The sequence below is a fragment of the Tenrec ecaudatus genome, chromosome 3 (assembly GCF_050624435.1).
Source record: "Tenrec ecaudatus isolate mTenEca1 chromosome 3, mTenEca1.hap1, whole genome shotgun sequence".
Taxonomy (NCBI): Eukaryota; Metazoa; Chordata; class Mammalia; order Afrosoricida; family Tenrecidae; genus Tenrec; species Tenrec ecaudatus.
The window spans coordinates 142,212,973-142,234,560 of record NC_134532.1 but is presented as its reverse complement, the minus strand read 5'-3'; the positions used below and the strand labels follow the sequence as shown (position 1 = coordinate 142,234,560).

Sequence of the window (21,588 nt, the reverse complement as noted above, 5' to 3'; positions counted from 1 at the left end):
AGTGTCTGCCTGCGGGGATGAAGCGCCACACCCACTCCTAAACTGGACTCCACTGTAAGGCAGTTATGCCCCTGTTGGTCATTTTAGGCCAATTATCACACAAAGGAACTCCAGCGATCCCAGGTGATCACCCTTTCTCTGATGTTGAAGCTTACTTTAAAAATATATATACGAAAATAATGTATTATTAAAGACATAAAAATATGTATGTACAATTAAAGATACAGTTGTGAGGGAGCATCCATACGACTATCAACCAAATTAAAGGAGAAAAAATCTTTAACCCTTTCTTGTTACAATCCACACCCCAAGTCCATTGCTTTGACACACTGTCCCTTCAGCCTCAGCAGGGATTTTTTTCAACACGGGAAAGGGCCAGATTTCCCCAAATAGTCCTTCTTGTACAGCACAGTACTCTTTATGGCATTTAAGAAAAAATGCTACTACTCTAGAAAATTTTCTTTTTTATGAGAAGGAGTAGAAAGCCCAGTCCTTCTCCCGCAGAGCTGCTGGTGCTTTCCAACTGCGGACCAGACAGAGCACAGCCCAATCATAATCACTCCCCACCAGGGCTTCTTGTCAATTATATATTTACATATTTATACATATATTTACATATATGTGTATGGACATGAATGTTAACTCTTTGCCTACTATATTAGTCACTGATATTTTGTCAAGGCTGCTTTTTAAGAGGGCATTAGAAAAAAACCTGTGATTGAGTCAATTTTATCTTATAGCCACCCTGCCTTGGGTTTCTAAGACTGTAAATTTTTATGGGAGCAAGGATCTAGGAGGCTTGAATCTCCAACCTTCGTGTTGGCAGTGCAATACATACACAGTAATTCCATCAGCACTCTTTTTAAGACAGGATTAAAGTTCTTAATGTATTTTATGTAGTAGAATATATTAACCTCTTACTTCACAATTCACGAGTGAAACAAATTTTGGATAGTAATTTGCACACATATCAAAGTACAAGGACTATGATCATGAACATGCGCACCTGCCCTAACTACCCAGTCCAATAGATAACATTTTGCAATTCTTGTTTTATCTCTCTCCTCCCCACACGATTCCTTTGATAAAACATTTAAAAGTAAACATCGTATCATCTACAGCTACATCTGTAGCTGTAGATGACAAAATGGTCATACTCATCCACATTAACAAGAATTCCTTAATATCATGTCATAATAAAAAACCAAAATCATTGCAACTGAGTCAGTCTGGACTCATAGTGACTCTGGGACCATGTGGAGCTGGCCCTATGAGTTTCCAAGACTGTGTCTCGTATAGGAGTAGAAAGCCCCATCTTTCTTCCAAGAAGTGGCTGGTGGCTTTGAACAGCTGGCCTTGAAGTTAGCAGCATCATTGATTGTACTCTTTGGGTTGTACAACTATGATGGACATCCTTTTCCAGATTATTCTATCATTGACCTAAACTCAGTGTCTCCTATGCAACAACTCTTTCCCCTTCACTTAGCGGAACAGTTGGTGGTTTGGTTTCTTTTTTCCCCAGTGGTTTTCTTGATAAAATATTCACATATCATACACTTCCATGATGAAATCACCTTTTAGATGAGTCGTACGTACATTATCACGATCAGGTCTATGTCCCCTCCTCCCTCCCGCATTCATTGTTTGCTCCCCAAATCCCCTCATCCTCCATATCTCCCACCCACCAACCCACCCCATGTCCCCGATAAACCACTACATCAGTTATTATCTCTCGGCATCTACTCCTTCCATGCTTCACAGCTGGGAAACTCAACAGAACAGATGAAAAACAAAGCCAAAATAAAATGGCAAGGATAAAATAATAAGATGAAAATACAAATAATGGACTTCCGGTTACCCTGGTAACTGCTTCTTCACCCTGTCCTCCCACCGAAAACTAGGTCCTTGATCGCCCACCGCCCGGAATCTGCAAGCTGCATCCCTACGAGTCATCATTCACTGCCGTGCTCCAGAATGCAGACCAGGAAATGGAAAGCACAGGCCCCGTTGAGGCAAATGTATGGGCAGCCCTATTGGAGATACCCTCCTGGGACGCTTCCTCAATTGGAAACAAATGTGCCATCTTGGAAAGACTCTGACCCCTGGTGTCTCCATCCGGTCTATGAGAGATGTTGGCAGCATTATTACCAAGGAATGGCCTGGCTGCAGAACCACCGCCTTGCTTACAGGGTTCTAACCCTACGTCAATCCCATGTGGTACTTCTCGGCTGTGTCTCTAAACTACAGCAATCCTGCTGAGCAAAGTGAATGTCCTTGGTCCTCCTACGGTCCTCGCTCGGGGTCCCAGAGCCCCCAGGGTGCACAGTTGCATCCTTGGGGGTCTTGGCAGCACCCGCGTGCCTATGCTCAGTTCCAGACCGGCACCAGAGAAACGGCAGCTTTCACATTAGAGGGGAAGATGGTGAGCGAGTCAGAGGAGGAGATTGAGTGTGACCTGAGCAACATGCAGATCATCCCGGAGCTGCGCGAGTACTTTGAGCAAACCGAGCGGCACAAAGAGGAGCGACGGCGGCTGCAGCGACTGGAAGATGAGCGTCTCAGCGAGTATGTGAAGGCCGACCATGACCTGTACTTCTCCAACCACCGGTCGGTGGAGTCCCCATCTGGGAGGCCTGACGAGAGGCGCAAGGCCGAGAGGAAACGTCTATACGGGGATAGCGCCAACAAGATCATGGCCATGGAGGCAGCTGTGCAGCTGAGCTTCAACAAGCTCTGTGATCGCAAGAGGCCTAAGTACTGGCCAGTGATTCCCCTGAAGTTCTGAGGCGGCTTCCGGGCCGCCACGCTGCCCTTGGCGCTCAGAGAATGAGCCATGGGGTGGCAGGGCTGGGAGGCAGATTGCACCCCAGCCCCTCCCTGTCTATCGTGGTCTTGTTATATTATCGGTGGTGTTTGATCCATTAAAGTTTTCCACCTTCAAAAAAATACAAATAATGAACAAGAAAGAAAATATCACCATATTTAAGAAGCCAGGCAAGACATTTTTGTCATGGAACAAGCAAGAAATACTTGAGCCCAGAACAAATTTAGGTTGGATCAAGAGGGAGGTCAACTGACCAAGTACCAAGTTCAATCCAGCATAATCATCTCTGTGTGAGAGTGAAGCTGTTTGAGCCCGTGCCTGTGGCTAGAGAGGATCTGCGCGCGGCTTAATCTGAGGAGAGACTGCAGACGGCTGGGGCTCCCACTGCCCTCCATGCCTTCTACAAATAGAGTGTTTGCATTTAAGCTCTGATAGTTTCCCCCTCATCATATTTGAATTTTGTCATTGTCATCCTGTGCTTTTATAAGCAGCAGTTCCGTATCTGAAGGTAAAACTATATCTTTCTAGATTGTACGTGCCTTAAATTAGGAATAGGTCCTTTAGTATTTCTCAGAATTCCTAGATCAAATGATGATCATCAAGATTTGATAAAGCTGCTTAAATGATAGAATCACAATGTACACTTCCCTTATAGTAAGAAGTTCTGCATGCCACAGTGAGTGAGTGAGCGTGTGTGTGTGTGTGTGTGTGTGTGTGTGTGTGTGTGTGTGTGTGTGTGTGAGAGAGAGAGAGAGAGAGAGAGAGAGAGAGAGAGAGAGAGAGAGAGAGAGAGAGAGAGTGAGAGAACTCTTGATCTGGGTCTCTTCTCTCTTTTACAAGAATACACTGTTCAATTTGTTTTATGGATGAGCAATATTGAGTAACACTAAAGAAAGCAACTTTTGGCATTGGGAGTTTATTGAAGGACTATTTAAACTCATATATATAAACTCTCATTTTTTTCACTTCATTCTTCTCCACTGAAACCCCTACCTTTCAACAGGTCAGATATTTCCATAAACTTCTTAAAACTCCTTCATACACACAACATCTGGGAACACTGGCTGTAATTGTTATTGCCTTTGCAGGCACCGCAGGCTGTTTTAACTCCCACTGCAATTTTATTTAATTAAAGAGATATGGGAGAAACACCGGAAACTGGGTAATATGTCTATCTTCCCCAATTATCTCCATGTTATCAGTTTATGGAGAAGAATTCAAATTAGCCCAAGCTCCTGTCTTAATGGTTTCTTACTGATAAAAATCTTTCCTTCTCTTACCATGATTTCCAGGCTAATAATGAACATTAATCATCTGTGCTGATAGTCTGGTACTCTGACTCAAAGAACTTTAAGAAGTACACATGGGAGAAGAGGTATCAATTCTGGGGCTGAATGAGCTCAGAATTATGGGTATGTGGTGAAACACATAGGCAAGAGTTTCAGAAGTCGACACAGGATATTTTTTTAACTAATGTTGACCACACATGTGTCATGTACTAAGGAATACAAAGATAATTTTGCTTCATTATTAGGAGACAGAGACATGAGGTCATTTGAAGATGTGTGGAAGTGGAATCTGTGGTCGTTCGTAGGATTTGAGGAAGGGAGCTGGGGAAGTTGAGGCTGGAGGGGGAGATGTATCATAGACGCACCCCAGCTCTACCACTCTAAGTGATCTGCACTTATGCTCACCTCTTCATCCAAAATAACTAGATCATGTTTGAAAATGAAAGGACTGCCCTCCCGGTGCTATTGATTTACTGAAAGAAGAAGGTCAGAGCAGGCAGCAAAAACCAGAGTGTGTGTTTCCCCTATAAGTCAGACAAGAGACGGCCAGGGCCTCGATTACAGCTACAGCAATCAGGAAAGATAGGGGGAAACATACTAAGGACGGGACAGATGAAGGAGAGGGAACAATTAGGGTTGACCCAAGTAACTGACTTGAAATGTGGGGTAGAAGGGAGGACCATCCACTGAGAAGAACAGAGCGTTGTAATGCACGGGGGCTGCAGAAGGGAAATAGAAGTCAGATCGTTTTGCTGTGAGCCTGCGAGTCAGTGAGACCGGAGATTGAAGTCCGTGGCCCAGGAAGCACCAAGTCAATGAAGTGCCCGAGAGGGAAGACGAGAGCATAGGATTTGAGGCACGGTTGGGAATTAGGCGAGAACTAGTATAGTCTCCTCTTGTAACAGCCAAGATATGGAATGGGATTTAAAAGCAAAGGTCACTTGGGTCACATGCTGCAGATAGCAAGTTTGAAGTGTACTCTGGATGGGACCGTTCGGATGGTCCTGTGGATCTGGGAAAGCTAGCGTTGGAAGCAGAGTGATGGAAAGCAAGACCTTCCATGCCACAAGACATGAGATCGAACTCTTTCCTTTTCTTTTTCTATTTTATTTAAAGCTTAACACAATGTCTCTTAATATGGGCCAAGACTGCCCCCGGTAAGCCCCCTGGGCTGTCCTACTCTGTCCTCTCAGAGTGTTAGGGGTCAGCATCGGCTTGGTGGCGGTAGGTTTGGGTTTGAAGTTCTCGCTGGCAATTGCAGTGTCTGCCTTTTGAATATTGGTGTAGCGTTGAACAGCCATCACGTGGTAAGCAAACGTCTGCTTTGCAAAAGGAAAGTGCATGAGAGAGATCTCTGAAGACCGTTGATGAAGAGCAGATGAGGCAGCATCGACTCGAAGACTGGGAGTTTGGTAGCTTGAACCTACATCATCAAAAATACAACCATCTCAGATTTGATAAACATGCCACTATCTTTTCCTATCCTCCGCCACCACTTCCTTCTCCTTCTTAACAAGCAGACACTCCGTGGAAAGAATTACGTTGGGTGCACTGGGGACATACACAATGGAAAAGGCACAGTCTCCCCCCAGGCCCAGCCCCCAGACAAGGAGACCACAAGCTCCTATAAAAGACAGACCAGCAGTCAGCCAACCCTAGAGTAAGGTGAGCTGAATGAAATGTTCACAGTGGTCCACACCAATTTCGGTGGGGCCCAAATGTAATTCCCCACCTCTCATGAAATACAGGAAATGACCTTTAAAAACACAGACACAATCGGGGAGTTGATCGCACTACTAATTACCTCCCTCCTCTTCAGACCATAAACTTTTATGTGATCTGCTCTCTGTTCACCTCGCTCATACTCATTTATTTTAACAGGCATCCAAGACTGCCTATATGAAAACACTTACCAAGCACTAGTGGTGAGGGGAGGAAAGTGGATTCAGCTGCAATCATGGCTTTACTGTGATTCTTGTATTCAACCGAACTTTTAATGATATTTAATAACACCACTTTGATTCCTTCGGTGCCCGCACTAAAGTTCTTCCCAACAACATGCACGGCCTCGCAGATGAAGTGAGCCCTCAATCTCCTTCGCCCACAGGAGGTAACCCGGGACACCTGAGTATGTGGAGCAGCTTCTGAAGAAGCCCATTTTGATCTGACTCACCTCAGCAGTGACATCTTTGCAGCTCGTACCCACTTTAAAGTTCTTTGTGAAGCAAATGCCTTTAAAGGCCCCTGTATGCTCACACGGACATTCCCATTTCTACAGGATTGCTATTTATAACCAGGGCCTTTAGAAAATGAAAACCCAAGGTTGATAAACCGCAGCCAGAGTGACCCATGACATAAGCCAGGTCCTGCACTTTGGGGGGCATCCTTCTGCATCCTCTCAGAAAATTTTGATTCTATTTCAACTAGGACTAGAAAAGGAGATTGGCCGAATTAAAACCAAGCTCTCCGAGCAGGAGACTACAGCCCAGGTGCTCACATTAGGCTTTGGACACCAGCAGCACCATGGAGTAGCTGATCGATCCTCTCTAGGCCTTGAGCACGTGGTCGATCCTCTCTAGGCCTCATCTGTTAAATGATTAAGTGAGATACTTGCCTGTAGTAGTTACATCATCTGCTGTCAAATTACGAAGGGGGGGAAGCTAGCCTGTCAAGGAGGTCGCAGCTTGATGACCTCATTTTGGAGGTGCCACAGAGGCAGATAGCTCACCGGAGGCCAGATACACACAGACTCGCTACTTCGCCTTCCTGCTGACAAGACACATGGGAGGATGCTACATCCCTGGAGCTGGAGGAGCCACATGGAGACCCCTGCAAGTGCTGAGCTGCTTCCACTGCCACTCGATCCACAAGCTTTTCCACCCACTGGCTGTGATCTTCCTGCATTCGGTGTCATTGCATGTGTTTCATGAGTCTGAAGAGGAATTTATAGATTGGTATCAGACACATGGGCTAATATCAAACTGATGGACTTGATCTGACTGAGTTGGGATGTTTTCTCAATATTCAATTGCTTTTGTATATAAAGCTCTTTTTTATGCACATATGAGTGTCTATAGTCAACCCCGACTAACACACCGTCTATAAAGAACACAGGCTCTTCAAACAAGATCACAATCCTTGTGGCTCTTATCACTTAAAACAAATCGTCCTAGATCATCATTTATAGTAGTGTATGCATGCTAGGTAGTCTAAGTTAAGATATCCTTTCTTTTCTTTTCTCCCCTACTTCTAGGTGGGACATATTAATGTGTCTTCTTCTCCCACATTAACATGCCAAGCAGTTCATTTAGTATCTGTCTAGCAACTGGGTTCTGGAAGAGAAGTTGGGGCAATGCTAATGGGGAAGTGTCAGCGCATTCAGACAGGGACAGAATAATCACTACTTCTGTAATGTAAATGTGACCTCATGCCCTTTGATAATGGTGCATCCGCCAATACAGAGGGTCTCCGGAATATATAATGGGATTGTGTACATGTGCGCTATTAATAAAACACATTTACTTCACATGTAAACGTTAAATTCATTGGGATGTGTGTGTACATTTATCCACAAACTGCTACACACATGTCAGCCTTTATAGCAACATTGTAAGGCAAGATCCGAAGAACAAGGAGAACATTAGTTTCTCAACTTTATTGCATCTTATTTCTATACTGTGTAGGCTTTTTGATGCTTCTATAGAAATGGTTTTCATAAATCTAATAAATTTATTGTATAGATATAGATTGTTCATAGTTCATTTATTTTGGACTTTGAAAAGCTGATGTTGAATATTTTTATATGCTAACCAAACCAAACCCATTGAGTTCATTTCAATACATATGTGCCCTATGTAGGGTTTCTGAATCTATAGATCTCTACAGGAGTAGACAGCTTTAGCTCTCTCTCTGAAAGTACCTGGTGGGTTTGAACCACCAATCTGTGGTTAGCAGTCTCACGTTTAGTCAACACGGCCACCAGCCTCCTGAGTTCCTCACAGGTGGATGCAGTGAACGGCACTGGTTTAGTCATGCTTGTTCAGTTTCACCAAACCCCCTTTGAGGTGTTCAGGCTTGCACAGAGAGCCATCATGGCTGTTGGGGAGGCTGGGAAAAGGAGATTCGTGACATTTGTGTATCAGGCTGCACTCTTTAGCTTAGCTGAACTCTAGGCTGTGCTTAGTAAGTAGTGAGAATCCAAGAACTTAAATGTAAGGAATACACATTCCCTCTGGTTACTTAATATTTACAGCACAAGGCCAATGATACTGACTTATAAAATGCTTTGTGTTTAGTAAACTCTACTAGGCTATTAATGCAGAATAAAGAGGTCCTGGTGTCACAGCAGTGAAAGTGTTTTCTGGCCCAAACCCACCAGCCACTCTATGGGAGAAAGACTGTCACCCCATCCCCAGGGGATGGACAACAGAAAAGTGCATGAAGGGAGACCTCAGACAGTGTAAGACATGCCAAAAATAATAATAATTTATAAATTATCAAGGGCTCGTGAGGGAAGAAGGGGTGGGGAGGGAGGGGAAAATTGAGGAGCTGATACCAAGAGCTCAAGTTAAAAGAAAATGTTTTAAGAATGATGATGGCAACACATGTACAAATGTGCTTGACACAATGGAGGGATGTATGGATTGTGAGAAGAGTTGTAAGGGCCCCCAATAAAATGATTGGGGAAAAAAAAGGAAGACTCTCAGTCTGCTTCTGGGGAGATTGACAGCCTTGGAAAACCTCTGGGGAAGTTCTTCTCTAGCTAAAGGGTTACTGATCATCTGGAATTGATTCAATGTCAGTAGATATCTACAGAATACTGCATCATTAAGAAAAAAGAATGTGGAAATAATTGACTGAATAATACACTACAATTCTGCCTACGTTTAAATATCAACAGAGAAAAGCTCCCTTACTCTGTGCCAGGCACTTTGAGGTAAAGAAGGTGGGAAAACAATCACAGTCGCTACTGTGTGGCAGGTGTAATAGTTGACTTTGTAGAGGGTTCGTTTAGTCAGCCCTTTAGTAAGTTCTGTAAGTTGTGTTATTTCACATTAAATATAGGGACCAATGGTAGTTCTTTGTTGAATTCCCACCTTCCGTGGGGGAGACTTGGGTTTACCGCTTTGGTCAGTACATGTCTAACACAGCCACCACCCCCTGTCAGAATTGGAGTCTGCTTTGACTGATGAAAGAATGCATTATGCCAGGCTCAGTTATATAGGACACCTCCCCCCACCCCCACCCCCGCCCCTCAGAAGAATGCACCTCAGAGGACAGCACTGGGGCTACAGCTTGGGGAGAGGGGCATGTCGGATTAGAGCACAGGGGAGAAACACAAAGGGATGGAGAGGGAGGAGAGGACATCCTGGCCTCCAAGCCCCAAGGAAGATGTTCCTGCTCAGAGCAGACAACACAGGGGGAGGACCGTAGGGCTGGTCCCACTACAAGACACGGTATCCTGCACTGAACCATGGCGCTGTGGGTGACAGCACTGGAGGCACAGTACGGGAACAGTGCATGGTCTGGCCCCATCACACTGGGGGGAGGCACGGAGGGCAGGCAGCAGAGCAGCATGGGGAGCAGACTGATGAACCCCCCAGAGAATACCAAAACTAGACTTGGGAGACAGAGCATGGCACCCCATCAGATTTCACTGGAAAATACTGTTAAAGGCCAACAAACAGACCTTGAACTATTTATAGGCTTTTCCATTTTTGTCAGTGGCTTTCTTTTTGTTATTGTTATTTTGTTTTGTTGTTGTTGTTATTGTTGTGTTGGTTTTTACTTCCTTTGTTGTTTTATTTGGCTTTGCCTGTTTTTTTGCACTTATGAATGTATCTGCATATATATCTAGATAAGATAGATGGAATAAACAATTTGGAGATGAAAAGACTGGGATCAGTGGTTCTGGGGGGATATGGGAGAAGGGGAGGTGGGAGAAAGGAAGAAGGGGGAACCAATCCAGAGTCAAAGAAACAACAAGTGAACTAAAATCAGTGGAAGGAAGGTCGTAGGATGCCTAGCGGGGTTAATCAAGGGCAATGTAGCAGCAAGAAATTACTAAACCCGAAGTAAGGCCAAACATGGTGGTGGGACAAGAAGAAAGTAAAAGGAAATAGAGGAAAGGACCAGAAGGCAAAGGACATTTATAGAGGCCTAAATACAGACATGTACAAATGTAAATATATGTATATAACGAGAGGGGAATAGAACTATGTACTCATATCTATATGTTTAGAATTAAGGTTGCAGATGGACATTGGGCCTTGACTTAAGTACTCCCTTGACACAAAAACACTTTGTTCTAACAATCCTGCATTCTGTGATGCTCGCCTACCTGACATGATTGCTGAAGACAAAATGGGTGCATAAGCAAATGTGGTGAAGAAATCTAATGGTGCCTGGCTATCAAAATATATAGCATCTGGGGCCTTAAAGGCTTGAAGATAAACAAGCAGCCATCTAGCTCAGAAGCAACAAAGCCCACATGGAGAAGCACACCAGCCTGTGTGATTATGAGGCATCGATGGGATAAGGTATCAAGCATAACAACACCATACCCAAGGTGAATGGGGGGTGGGGGTGGGCATGGAGTGGAGACCCAATGCCCATCTGTAGACAATTGAACATCCCCTCACAGAGGGGTCACAGGGAAGAGATGAGCCAGTCAGGGTACAGTATAGCACCAATGAAATACACAACTTTCCTCTAGTTCTTTGGTGCTTCCTTCACCCCACTAGCATGACCTCAATTCTGCCTTACAAATCGGATTAGGCCAGAGCATGCACACTGCTGCAGATAAGAGCCCACAACAGGGGGAATCCGGGATAGATAAACCCCTCAGGGCCACCACGGAGAGTAAGATACCAGAAGGATAAGGGGAAGGTGGGGGCAGCAAGGGAGAATCAATCACAAGGACCAAGATATAACCCCTCCCAGGGGGACGAACAATGGAAAAGTGGGTGAGGGGCAACAGAGGACAATGTAAAATATGAAAATAATAATCTCTAATTTATCAAGGGTTCGTGAGGGAGTATGGGTCAGGGAGGGAAGGGGAAGAAATGGGGAGCTGATATCAGGGGCTCAAGTGGGAAGAGAATGCTTTGAAAATGATGATGGCAGCAAATGTGCAAAGTGCTTGACACACTGGATGAATGTATGGATTGTGATAAGAGATGCAAGAACCCCAATAAAAATATTTTTAAGTTATTTTACAAGACAATGGGCTCTACCACAGTTCCTGAGGATGAGTGTTTTCAGTAGAAACGTATTTGGCTCATTCTTGAGGCATGCGTCCTGGGTTTACTAAATTCAGAACTCAATTATGAAGTTCTCTGTTCGTTCCCTTGTTCTGACAGCCACAAGTTAGCCTCTTTATTAAAGTCTCCCACAGGCTGATGGCTGCCAGCAAGTTAGCAACTTTATTCCTTTAATTGACTTTTATTGTGACAGGCTCTGCTCTCCACCTTCCCTGGCCTCTAAGTAACTTCTCAGAGTAGCCTCCTCTCTTCCTGCCCCTCTCTAATTGTACACAAAGATACTATTGTGGTGGCTGTAACAGTGGCCAAAATAAGAACGCTATAAATAAGGTGGAAGTTGATGTAGGTCTCGCTAAGTAAGAGTTTGAGCATAAGCAGTGAGGATCTGTGACAGCAAAGAGCCCATCTCCTTCCATGTTGTTTCTGTGCCATGTAAGATGGCCTGGAGATTGTACCTCTCACTTTGCCTTACACTGCTGAGACATAGTCTGATCCCACATCTAGCTGCAAGGGAAGGAGATTCTAGGTGGTGGAAATGGCTAAGCATTCTACTACTAACTGAGAGGCTTGCCTTCAAACCCACCCAGAGGTGCCCTGGAAGAGAGGCCTGGTACACGCCTGTCGACTGTTGAAAATCCCAGTCTTGGAAACCTTATGGAGTGCAGTTATCGTTGGAAATACGTCACATCACCAGGAGTCAGAACACTGGTTCACTTTCTTGATTTAACTGCAAGGGAACTTGAGAAAGGTATTCTTTGGGTGGACAGATGACCAAATAAAACCTCCATCATTACAGAAGAAGACAATAGAGTCCTTAACACGGAGGTTCCCTTCATCTTTTCACAAACAAGCAAACAAACAAATCTACAGGACAAAAAGGCGTTGACTTAACTGGCTTTCTTTAAAGACTAGAGAAGGAGCCTTGGTGGAATAGTGGGTCATGCATGGGTCTGCTAACTGCATGGACGGCAGTTCAAAACCACCTGCTGCTCCAGAGGAGAAATCTACAGGGAGGCATTTCTACCTCGGTGTACATTGTCTCCATGAGTCTGAATCAACTCAATGGCAGTGAGGTTTTGAGTGGATGACTAGAAGGGAAATACATAGGGGACCGGGTTAAAATTAAAGGGCACTCATAGACCCAAAGGAAGGTAAAGTTAGATACATTTATAATTGTAGTCCTGTAAATGGTGTGTTTTGCTAAGATTTATTAGTTTGCAACTATTCCATTTGTCAACCTTGTTTATTTATTTAAATCATTTTATTGGGGGCTCTTATAGATGTTAGAACAATCCATATTGTTAAGCAAATTTGTACATATGTTGCCATTGTCATTTTCAAAACATAATCTTTTTACTTGAGCCCTTATTATCAGCTCCTTTTTTTTCCTGCCCTTCCCTACCCTCCAACCCACATGAACCCTTTCTCCCCCTCCTCACCCACTGATTTATTGTGCCAACCTGCCCGATTTAACACATGTGGGGTTAATTGAGGGGCAGAAAGATAAATGGCTCCATGAACCACGCCTTTGTAGTTCTCTGGTCTCTTGCTTTGTGATGGTCGGACCACAGTGCAGCTGCCTTACCCAGTTCTTACCCAGAAGCTGCATGGACCTACCCCGATGCAGTCCTGGGTGCTGGAGCAGCCATGTGGAGACCCCAGTCAGCACTGAGATGCTTACACATTCACTGATTCGGCTTTCCTCCTGCAGTTGGCATCATTCCATGTGTTTTGTGAGATGGAGGAGGACTTTGTGGATTGGTGTTGGACATGTGGGTTAATGTTTGAATTGTGGGCTTGGGCAGCACTGGGTTGGGATGTTTTCTTGATGTGCACTTACCCTTTATATAAAACTCTCTCTGATACATAGCAGTTTCTGTGAATTTGTTTCTCTAATGTATCCAGACTAATACACCCACCCTCCCCTCCCCTCATGGTATGCCCATTACCATTCCAGAGGGGCTTACCTATCCTGTATTCCATGTTGAAAGCTCTTATCTGTACCGATGTATATACTTCGGTGTAGCAGGATTTATGAGGTAGAACTGAGGTCATGATAGTTGGGAGGAGGAAGCATTAGAGAACCAGAGCAATATTGTTTGTTTTATCGGTGCTAAATTGAACCCAGGCTAAATGGTCCCTTCTATGTGACCCTCCTGTGAGAGGATGTCCAATTGTTAACAGATGGGCTTTGGGTCTCCACTCCCATCCCTCTCCTTCACAACAATATGACTGCTTGTTTTTGATCTGATACCTGATCCCATTGATACCTCATTATCACCTAGGCTGGCCTGCTTCCTCCATGTGGGCTTTGTTGCTTTCCTGCTAGATGGCTGCTTGTTTAACTTCAAGCCTTTAAGACCCCCGAGGCTATATCTTTTAATAGCCGGGCACCATCAGATTTCTTCACCACATTTGCTTATGCACCCGTTTTGTCTTCAGGGATTGTGTTGGGTAGTTATCACACAGTGTCAGGTTATTAGAACAAAGGGTTCTTGTGTTGAGCGAAGACTGAAATAGAGGCCCAAAGTCTGTTTGTTACCTTAATACTTTAACATATAAATTATATGTACATAGACCAATATCCTTATAAATATTTACATATGTACATGCTTATGTTTATACCTCTCTATATAGCTTTTGCCTCCTAGTTCTTTCCTCTATTTCCTTTTACTTTCCTCCTGCCCCACCCTTCATTTGCTCTTGGTATTTTGTTTTCTTAAGCAGCCACAGGCCACAGACTCGTTGGCCTCCTCACCTTTGTGGGGCCTCACCACTGAACATTAGGTTCCAAGGTACTTCCCATAGACCCAGTGTTGTCCAGCCAGACCCAGACACAATATAATGGATCTAAATGAGTCGTGACTTAGAAGACAGCTCTAAAAATGGTCCTTGTCTGTGAATTTAATCATCCTATTACTAGGAAAATTTCTCTACTGCTGCTAAAAAAGAGCTAAAGGTGAAATCCACCTCTGAAGTGGGACGCCTCTATTTTTTGCTTCCCACGGCTGCTGCCCTACTTTGAAGTAGAACAGCACTACAGTGTGCTGCTTGTGACTTCCCCAGTTCCTTTCTCTTTATCTGTTGTTTATGCAGTTACTTCCATCTGGCTCCTTCAGCTTCCCCTTAGCTCACCCAGCAATACGGAAGGCCTTGGGAGCCCTGCTTACTTTCTTCTCTTTTACTGAGTAACACTGCTAACCTTTCACAGCTCATCTCTCCGCTTCCTTCTGGTCTCCTTAAATAATGCAGGAAAGACACATGTGGAGGACAAGTTCACCTGACATCTCAATTCTTTGGAGAAAGGCAGGTCAGCACAGCCGTGGACATGGGCAGCCTCTAACCCAAACCGCTGCCAGCGGTTTCTGAAGCTGGAGGATGCTGTGCAGTTTGCTGAAATCACGGCACTACTCTGGGTCCTCTTGAATTTGCAGGACTTGCTCAACGTCTTGCTAACTTGAAAGAAAGCTGCTTCTGGTCTAATTCCTCATTTTGCCAATCACGCCAAGGAGCATTTTGTGATGGAGCCTTGGGGTTGAATTGTATGCCATCCCGAGCGCTGCTTCCTATCTTTCCAAATCCCTGCTTCTGCCCCCATCATCGCTGTCTAATTCCCTTTCAACAGTTGACTTTGTATCTTCCATTAATTTATTGAAATCCTGAAATCCCTTTTGTGTTTATTGTAGCCAATACAACCTCTTGAGGGTAACCAATTTACTGTCAGATGCATTCAACTCCTCCATCTTATTTCATCTCTAAATTCTCTCCTATAAATTACAAAGAAAAGCCCCAGTGACATGATTGTGGGATTTGGGGGAATAAATTCAGCTTAAGCTTTCACAAAACAATATTTAGCAGCTGCAAAAGGGAAGGAAGACTAAGCTGCCAGGTCATCCCCAGGAAATCCCAAAGCGGCAGATTTTTGACATTTGCATTCTAATTTACATAAGTTTATATGCTCCATTCAGAAGGCACTGACTCCAATTATGTAAACTGAAACACTAACTCCTCTTTATCTGAAGGTGCATAACCACGTGCCCCAGGCCTGCAGTCCTGCTGCCCACCTTGATTTCTTGGACTTCCTCCTCTCTTCTCCAAGAAGTTTCCCCTCAGAATGACTGCCCTACAAACACAGCCATTAAGGAAAAGTTTTATCATTGACTTGTAAAATTCCAGCTGGATCCGAATACCCTCTTAAAAAAATACCTATTACAAGCTCCCATTCGATTTCTCTGTTTTCCGACTGCATTGGTCACAAGACGTCCCTCCCCCATAGCCAAGAGCTTTTGGTCCCTGGTTCATCTTTGGGACACAATAGTTTGGGTGGTAGAAATTCCATCGGGATCTTGCAGCCTTACACCCAACAGAGAGTGACTTGGCAGTCAAAGAAGAATGTTTGGATTCTTGGCAGTTTCAAAGATCCGCCCCGAAATCCTGCCTTCCATCAACTCCCGTAATTGAAGGTTAACTCTGTTTACATTTCCAGTGTCATGTCTTTCTTGGTGGATAAATAACAGACATGACTGTGAAATAAGTTCATTAGAGTAATTTCAGCAACTAACAACAACAAAGGCAATTTACCGAAAGTGCATTAAGTCTTGAAGTCAGCCTGATGGGGAGATAAGAAAGCCAGGGTGTCTTTGAGATGCAACCCCATTCAACCAAAGACAGTCTTGGTGACACTGTACAGAATACCAACTAATGCTGCCCTCTCGGGGGAAAGAGACCGGAGAATCACCCAGGGAATTCACATGACCCAGCCCAAAATAACAAGATGAACTTCATTTCCTTCTACCCTTTGAGGAGCCATCCAAAAAGTCGCTCCTTAACTTTGTTTCAACACTGCTGGTAGCATTTCTCATCATTTCTAGGTGAAAATTGAATCAACTCAGGGTGTTCTATTGGTTTGCTGTGAACTTTAGTTAAAAGAAACTCTTCAGGGGCTCCTGACTTCTGACCCCTCTCAAGGAATTTTCTCCTTCCAAGCAGATGGAAGAATGATCTTTTTAGCCCCTATGTAAACAAAGTCAAGCTCTGGGCCTGGAAGGGGAAGAGGGGGGAAAGGGGGGGAGAGGCGGTGGGCGGTGGGCGGTGGGATGGTTGCAGGCAGGTCTTTGTGCCTTTGTTGTCTTAATCTTTGGGTCAAATGAGATTCCTCACACTAGGAACTTAAGTCAGCCGAGGGGAAGTGCAGGTTTTACTGAACACAAAGTACAGAAACAGTCCAAGAACCCTGGTTGCTCCCCAGCAACGCCTGCAAAACGTCAGCGCTGCTGACAGCCCAGGGTGGGAGGTTTCCGGTGCACCCTGGATTTCACACTCTGCAGACAGCTGCCTTGGCAGGACATGTAGCCAAGGCAAAAGGACCAGGAATCAGCTGGGAAAATACATTCATTTCCTCTTGCAAACTGCAAAAATGCCGCTCTAGCCACATAAGGAGGTTAGAAAAACCCTATTGAAGGGATTGTTGGGGGGTTGTTCCTCCCGAGTTTTCCCCACAGGGGCCATGGGTTATCTATCCTAGGTCTTGGTTCAAATGTGGTCCCGAGAGGCATACAGGGAGCAAAGGTCAAGAAGGCAGGCATCCCAGAAGCTCCTGCTCCTTCTGCTCAGCTGCACCCAAAGATGGTCCTTGATATCCAAACCAGATCGTTGTTCGTTTTCCTGACCGGTACCTGTGACACACACGGCATTACTGAAGGCTTTGAGTTCTCGTGCTACGTGCATAGGGAACCAGCTTCTCCTAAACTCAGTATGTGCAGTGTTACCGTGCTAAGTGCTTTTCACTCACTTAAAACACTTGGCATCATTCATCATCTAGTATGTTCTCAAGTACACAGTGAACGATATAGGTAAAAACAACCCTTGCACGTGTGGATTTGTCATTATATTAAAATAGTAAACTCTGTGATCTTTCTAGCAGTCCCAGAAGGCAGGCTCTGTTATCATTTATGACTTACTCCACATCGCATAGCCAGTGTTGGGCAGGGCTGGGATCTGACTCAGTGGAGTCTGCACTTTTAATGCATTCAGCTACCAGGTTGTGTCCGCTAGCAGGACTAATCATTTTTATTTCTCTCAAAACCATTTTATTGGAAGCTGATACAGATATCATAGCATTTCATAGCACATTAGGTCAAAGCAATATTGTTCAATTGCTACCATGATCAATTTCAAACCGTTCTCTTTCTTCTTGAACTCCTCGATAGCAGCTCCTCTGTAACCTCCCACCTACCCCACTGCCACCCCTCCCCCAGGAGCCCTTCGTCTACCTGCTGTCTCTGTAGGTTCATCAACCTGGGTTCCATACACCGGCACACAGAAAACATGTACCAGAAGTTCAAGAGGGCTACCCTCAATGACAACATACATTAGAGCTAACCCCCGCCCCTCCACCAAAAAAAAAAAAAAAAAAACCCTCACAGAAAAATGTTGAAAAGCAGATCAGGCCCTATGTGTATTGGGAGGGGGATAGGATAGAATTAATCATTTTTATTTTAGCCTCAAATATGACAGTAGTTCAGGAATAAGCCTGACCATTTTTGTTCCCATTAGAAACAAAGTCTTTAATTCTACATACCATTTCCAACCAAACACACATTACACTTGAGTTGACTCTGACATATAGCACCATATAGGACAGGGTAGACTGCCTCCATAAAGTTTCTAAGGTTGTATGATCTCCTCACACCTTTTTACTATGGAATGGCTGGTAGATTTGAACTGCTGACCTTTTGGTTAGTAGATGAACACTGAAACACTGTATTTTGTGGACTATGGTAAACTACAGATAGCCTTGAGAAGAATGGGAATTACAGAACCCATAATTGTGCTAATGTGGAACCTGTACATGGATCGAGAGGCAGTTGTGGGAACAGAATAAGGGTATGCTGCATGGTTTAAATAAGGAACGATGTGCTGTAGGGCTATATCCTACCTCCATCCTTATTCAGTGGGCATGGTGAGCTGGGTTATATTAAGAAGCACACAGCATCAGTTTTGGAGGAAGGTGCACTAAGCACCTGCTACATGCAGATAACACAACCCTGGAGGGCTGAATCTGAGGAGGACTTGAACCACTTCCTGATGAAGGTCAAGGGTTGCAACCTTCAGTATCGATGACTGCTCAATGTAAAGAAAACCAAATCCTCGCAATTGGACAGTAGCTAACATTCTTCACACGAGTGGAGAAGAGGTTGAAGTTTTCAAGAATTTCATCTTGTTGCATCCACAGTCAATACTCATGGAAGCATCGGTCAGGAGATCAAAGGCTCATTGTATTGGGTAAATCCGCTACTCAAGACCTCTGTGAAGAGCTGAAAAGCAGCGATGTTTCAAGGAGAACTAAGGTAATCACGACCCAAGTCAGGGCATTTTCCATTGTCTTGTATGTACGTGAAAGATAGCCAGCCAATAAAGAAGACACGGGAAGAATTGATGCAATGGAACTAAGGCTGATGAGGAATATGGAAAGTATCTTAGACTGACAAAAGGACAAACAGATCTGTCTCGGAAGAAGTACATCCAGAAAGCATCCTTTTAGCAAGGAAGTGTTACCAGGAGGACCTCGTGCCTACAAAAGGATGTCATGCTCAGGAAAGGAATAGGGCAGCCAGCAAGGAAGAGGAAGACCACAGCAAGGACTGAAGTGGTGGCTGTACCAGTGGGCTCGGACATGACATCCATATGAGGTGGCCAAGGACTGGACAGTGTTTCCCTCTGCTGCCCCTGCGGTCTGGATGACTTGGAACTGACGCGATGGCATCTAACAACACGAATTGGAATTTGCTCCATGGCATTGGTAAGCCTAATTTCTTTTGCATGCCACAAGTCTTTCTATAATGTCTTCTTTCTGTGTACATTCTGCTCTATATTTTTTACATTTTAATTTTTATTTATACAGATACAGGAAAGAAAAATACAATTATATATATATATATATATATATTTGAGTTTGGAGCCTCTGTTTAATGTATCAAACTCACTACCTGTCAATTACAATTCATAACAACCCTATAGGAGATTGTAGAATTTCTGTGGGTTCATGAGGCTATAATTTTTAAATTATTAATTGGGAGTTACTACATATATCATATCATTCCATAGTTCAGTCACATGAAGCTGAATTGTACAATTGCTACCACAATCAGTTTCCAAACATTTTTTTTCTTTCTGAACTCCTTGACACCATCCCCCTTTTAACCCCACCTGCACCATCACTGTATCCCCATCCCCCAAACCCTTATTCTACTTGCTATCCCTATAAATTCATCAATCCTGAGTTTCATCAACATATAACACAACTTCAAGAGGGTGGCCTCTGATGACATAACACCGCTGAGATACACCCTAATATGAACAAAGGAAAACCGAAAACCTGAAACCAGATCAGGTCCAGCATGTTCTTTTTAAAACTCATAAATGATTGGATTAGGATCCACACCACACTGGTATAACTTCATCAACATAAAAAAGAACTTCTATTTCCAAAGGAGAGTCCATCCCCAAGGACCAACAATCCAAGACAAAACTCATTACCATCGAGTAGATGCTGACTCACAGTGACCCTAGGCCGCAACAGAAGTGTGACCGGAGGCCACATTCCAATCCCTAAGAACGGTAGAATACCACTGGATTTCATCTGAGGCTGATGGCAAGCACTTCTGTGCCTTCTCCCAGGTTCTGATGGGCAGCAAGAGCTTAATCCAAACACCTACAAGCCAAGAGCTTGAAGGAAGTCGGGGAAGATGTCACTGGGTTGAAAGTGGAGCAAGACGCAGAAGCCAGGGACCTCAGACCAACATCTCTCAGGTGAACATTTTGACTAAGGCTAGTCTCAACTAAAGCCAAGAAGTTCACTTTTTCTGGGATAAATTTAGCTATTTCAGTTTAAAAGGCTATCTGAAAAGGAAGACTAGCCCATGGAGTCAAACCACACTGTTAAACAAGAGATGAATTCGTCCTTACTTTGCCGGTTGGCTTCTCAACCAGAGCGCTGGTCAAGCAGGCTGGGGTTACGCAACTGCTCACTGAAGGTTTCTCCTGCGGTTCCAGCTAGGAAGAAAACACACGGAGACTTCAGAGACTCGGCTGGCTTGCTGCCACCGCGTGCCAGCTCCCTGCTTCTCACCATAGTGCCTCACGCACTTGAACGTACCTGCTGTCACTTCAATACCTGAGTCAGCTTTTTTTCCCAGGCTCTTCCGTCTGCAGCCTGTGCAAACCCATTTAACCTTGTGCAGGGACATATTATAAAGCCATTTGTGACATTTTGAAGGAATTCATATACACATGTTGACATAAGTGAAGAAGATTTTGAGCTTTATCTGTTCAGGCACCTTCCTGGAACCTGAACAAATGATGTGAATCTTTTTTAAAAAGGCTAGCTTTAATACTATCTCATAAAACAATGAAATCATGTCAATATTAGATTTTCACATCTTTTTCTTTTCCCATCTGGAATAATGTGCAAGGTTCTCTACATGACTCATCGCTTCAGCTCCAGCTCCAACTCTGTCCCACAATTAATCCTAAACTTTGACCCATGCTGATCAATTGCTTTTCTTGAACTCGATCTTGAACATAGATCTTCATTCCGACCCGTGCTTTCCCTTATGCTGTTTCTGAGTCCTACGTGTCTTATGATGCCCAACTCAGTACTTGCCATGGCAAACTCTCCAGACTCCCTGCCAGCGCGTTAACACCGAGTCACAGCGGTAATAGGGCAGAGCAGAAAAGCTCCTGTGTGTTTCTGAGACGTGGGCTCAATTCCCTGCCAATGCGCCTCCTGCATGGCCACCATGTAGCTGTCAGTGGTGGGTGTCATGCGGCTATAATGCTGAATGAGTCTAAGCAGCACTTCCAGACTAACATGGCTGGAGAGGAAGGCCCACGGGTCTACTTCCAAACACATCACCCCATGAAAATCCTACAGGTCACTGTCTTCCCATTCCCTACCAACCCTGGGGATGGGCAGGAGGGAGCAGTGGTTTGCTTTGTTCCCTTGTGAATGGAGGAGTCAGCACGAATCAGGGGCTGACTAAAGGGCATCAAACAAATTCTCAGTCTTATTAGAAGAGCTAGCAAGATGGTGGTTATTGGAAACACTCTTAACTATTTTTACGACTAACACCAGAAAACACAAACGAATCTTTAAAATGCATCCACAAGTACAGATATGTGCTGTTTAACATCCTGGAAAATCATGTTCTTA

At 44.3% G+C, this 21,588-nt stretch overlaps 1 pseudogene; it reads left to right on the top strand.

The window, feature by feature from the left end:
• The first annotated feature begins 2,212 nt into the window (after window positions 1-2,212).
• On the top strand, window positions 2,213-2,785 carry LOC142442374 (gem-associated protein 8 pseudogene; annotated as a pseudogene).
• Window positions 2,786-21,588: the final 18,803 nt, after the last annotated feature.